The 4,202-nt window shown below is 41.2% G+C and overlaps 1 long non-coding RNA gene across 1 annotated transcript; it reads right to left on the minus strand.

Moving 5' to 3' along the window:
* Positions 1 to 287: 287 nt before the first annotated feature.
* On the minus strand, positions 288 to 2,312 carry LOC141764226 (uncharacterized). The gene is made up of 3 exons (XR_012593232.1): positions 2,108 to 2,312; positions 1,262 to 1,369; positions 288 to 1,166 (listed from the first exon to the last, which is right to left on the minus strand). It is a non-coding gene; the product is annotated as an uncharacterized LOC141764226 (long non-coding RNA).
* Positions 2,313 to 4,202: the final 1,890 nt, after the last annotated feature.

The following is a 4,202-nucleotide window of genomic DNA, read 5'->3' on the forward strand; positions in this document are numbered from 1 at the left end:
TTTATAAAACGGTCACTATATCCTGACAGTAGTGTATGAGACAGATAATCTGAAAAACATAATGTGTCTCTGTGTCCTCCGGTGCTCCTAATGGTATCTGCAAGATTTCACAGACCGGAGGAAAACAACCAATCAGAGCTGAAGCTGGAGTCTGTCGTCCAGCTGCCGTCTCTGAGCAGCTGTCAATCACTTGCGAACTCTGATCAAACGGTCAAACTAGGCAGCGCTGATCAAACATGAATCAATATTCTGTTACTGTAATGCCTATTTGTTGCCTCAAATGTTTTCAGAAACATTTTGTAGTGTACAGTTTAGCTGTAAAAGGAGAAAAATTGTGACATAGCAGCCATGTTGAGATCAGTTGAGGAAATACCAAGCACCGCCCACCAGCCGGACCCCAGCCAATAGGAACGCTCTCACTCTGAAATGGCCAAAGTCTTCTGTTATGGATCTAGCCCGTGATGGGTGACTTTGGCCAATCACAGGTCAATTTTAAAGTCTGAAAAAGAGCCATGAGGAGGCGCAGAAGTCTAGTTTTCTCTCAGAATACTTGAATTACAATATGCTGGAAGGTTGTTATGAAATTTTTGCCTAATGATGCCAAAAACGTTCTGCCTACTGAAGCTTTAAGGCACCTTGATGGCTCCAAAAATATCCCCAAAGCCTTTGCTTACTTTTTAGAGGTTCAGCAGTCACATAATTTATCATTCATACTTATTGTGAAGCCTTTATTAAGAGAACATACAAATAATTTGAGGAATGTGGATATGTGCCTTTATGGGAAACAGCTGAAGTTTAGTCTAATGACCTTTTAGTTTCGAAACCAAACAAATGCCAAGAACACAGAACTGATACATTTTCTGGATGTCGACTTGTTGCCAGCTATAAATATCAAAGAGCATGAGATGGTAACTTGGTGGATGAGAAAGAACAGAAAGTCCAAAGTTTCAGCGTGAGAATGACATGCATCCAAAAATGTAACCTGCCATTGTTTAGAGATTATTTTTCAACTGATAAATAGACAACCAGTGCTATAAAACCGGCTCTCTGTGCACACTCAAGGTCCACACACAAAGGTGTTTTAACCTTTAGGCCTGATTGAACCTCTTCTCCGGACTGTGTGGGTGTCTGCAGACTGTGCCTGCCATTCTCCTGTTAGATAGCACCTGTTAAGATTAAGGGCAACAGCCATCAGTCAAACAAAAAGGGGCCCGTACTCAGGACATACAAAAGATCAGGGTCGGAAATCTTTCATACATACCGACTCTAAGCAGGATTTGAGTACGCAGTGCGATCACAGTAGAAAGTATAGTCAAACCACACAGTGTACTAAATACGGTCGATTGTTGAGTGGGCTGTGGATGCACAGCTGGAAAACAAACAAATCATAGGAAAAATATTTTGCCGTCTATTTTCACCAAGACCCTCCCCCCATAGTTACTGTTGCTAGGCCTGTCAAGCTTTTGCACCTGGCATGTCAATAACAGTGAGAGATATTCCAAAGGAAAAAAATGGCACATTTCTGGAATTACCGTTCTGAAATATCAGAGAGAAGCAAACAGAAAGGATTACAATATGCATTTGAGAGCTACATTCACAATAGGGTATGGGAATGTGACATCAACGACAGCAATTCGGACATTTTTGGAGGCTAAAGGGTCAGAGTGTCATACGCTGGCTGTTTACTGCAAGTGTCAAAAGCTAACACAAAACAGTGATAAATATTCAAAAGCCGAAATGTAGTATACAGTAAATAGTATACAGTCAGACACAAAGGTAGGCTAACGTTATGGGTTTCATTTTGCAATATACCGGTTGGCTAAATATGCAGTATTAGCCGATGTTTTCGTTAGTATTCCTTTAGCATATTAGCTAGTTTACCTTTGTCCGGATGATTGTGTAGTTGGAATTGGCTTGTAGATCTTAAGGTCACATACCTACCTATCAGCCAGTAACTGTCATGCCCTCACTTTAAAGACGCATCAAGTAAAAATTGGCTCAACTCACCCCGCTCTCCCCTATGTTGATATTTTTGTAGGCTATACTAACTGCTAAAACAGTATGCTATGATGAGTAGTAACTACTGTATAGGATTAGCATGGCTTACCTTAATTATCATTCTTATCAAGGACGTCAAGCTTGATAACATCATGTTCTTCTCTGCTCAATGCTGTCCAGCTTCAATGTGAGCAGATGGCTTATCAAACACATGTGAAACACCTGTGTGGGTTTGAGAGAAAACACTCTGAGAACACTGCTACTTTTTATTCATATAAACACACTTTGACAATCAGTATTCTGCTTTATCAGGAAGAAAAATAAGTAAATGGAGGAACCTAGAGAGTTTTGAAAATTATAATAAAGTTCTCAATACACAAATAGGCAATACTAATTTAAAAAAGGTTAGATGTATAATATACTGAAGATTCTGTACACTCAAAAAAAATAAACTAGGGCATGTGTTTGATTAACAAACTAGAAATATGTTAGCATTAAATGAATTAATCATTATTATGTTCATGATTAATTCGTGTTTATTGTACATGGCTCTAAGAAAATTCAGATGAATTAAATTAATTTAAATAAAAAAAAAATATTAGTGAAACCATTAAAGGGACTATTTGTAACTTTGTACGCGCATAAATGTAGCGGGTCGTCACACATGCGCGCTCGCATATGCGCATTCGCGTGTAGCCGCTGTACCCTCCTCCTCTGCCTGCTCGCCTTCACTCAGACAGCTCAGCTCGCTCCACCTCTAGACGTGAACGCGCGCTCACTCCACACTGCAGGAGAGTTAGTTTAGCTCTGAGAATATCTAGTGAATGCACAGGGGACGTTTGTGCAGAAATAACTGCTGCAGCTCCTCCAGACCAACAGAGGCTTTCCGTGTCTTGTGAAGTGACCGAACTGTGCAGAGAGTTACGTTGTCTTCTCGTTACCGACCGGGTGCCGGTGTCTCCTCTGCTCTCTCCGGCTGCGGGCGGAGAGAGCAGAGGAGACACACTGCAGAGCCCCGCTGCCTCAGCCTGCACTTAGGCAGTAAAAGCCAACACTAGGATCAGATCTAAATCATGTTCATGGAGAGACCTTCGTCTGGTCAGCTAACATTACTGCCAAGCAGCTGTATAGAGTGATATTGTGGTTTTAGCTGACGTGTGTCGCCTCACTGTTTTGAGCGATGCTCATTCAGGTATATTTAGGGCAAGCAAACGCTGACTTTCGTTGATTTCACGGCCACAGGTGTCGCTGTTAAGAAGCATTTCTGAAAGTTACAAATAGTCCCTTTAATAACCATATTAGATTGATATTAGTATAAAAGACAAAACGTATATCAGTTCATTCTACAAAGGAAAAATAATTGAATGTACATATTAACATTACTTTACACCCACAAATCTATGTGGTGTTCAAAAAACATAATCAAGATAGACTGATTGTACTTGATTGGTTTGACTGTTCTAAAAATGGTGTATTGGAATAATTCCGCATACTGGGGTCCCTAAACAGTTTTAGAATTATATAAATTGGGTATCACTGTAAAGCTGAGTCTCTTGTGGATCCAATGAGCCCAACTGTATTCATGTGTGATGATGTTAGTCCCCATTTTGAAACTTGGCCTCACTGTGTAAAATGACCTGTGGTGACCTCTAGGATAATCACAGCCTCATGAAACTTTACAGCCACAAACTAGAGACCTAGAGCATTCAGAGCATGGACGGCTTTCCTAGCTAGGTTTACAATAAGGAGGTTTCTGCAGGATTGGTAGGTCATCCAAGATGGGATAATTATTCTAATAGGCAGCCTTGGCACTCAGGAAAGGAGGCAGTTCAGGGTAATCTGTCTGTAGAATATAGAATAGTTCTTGTTTCTTCACCTGAGGGGCTGTAATCTAGAAATAGGTCAAGGATTTACAGGATAGTTGGAGTAGGTAAGAACCAGTGTGTGTGTTGGTGAGTGTGATTGAAGACAGACCTCCGGCTTTGGTGAGGAGGAGTTGCACACCTGTCCTGGACCTTCACCTAAACGTGACCTGGTAGAGAAGACGCATTTCCTCTTGCACTGAGGGTGTGTGTGTGTGTGAGTGTATTCTGATCACTGGCAAAAGGTCGTACTCTATATCCTATACCGGATTGGCACTCAGTGTGATCTGGTGGACGGGGTACGATCGTCTGTGGACCACTGAAAGGAATAAATGAGTTCTG

The sequence above is a fragment of the Sebastes fasciatus genome, chromosome 3, assembly GCF_043250625.1.
Source record: "Sebastes fasciatus isolate fSebFas1 chromosome 3, fSebFas1.pri, whole genome shotgun sequence".
NCBI classification, from domain to species: domain Eukaryota; kingdom Metazoa; phylum Chordata; class Actinopteri; order Perciformes; family Sebastidae; genus Sebastes; species Sebastes fasciatus.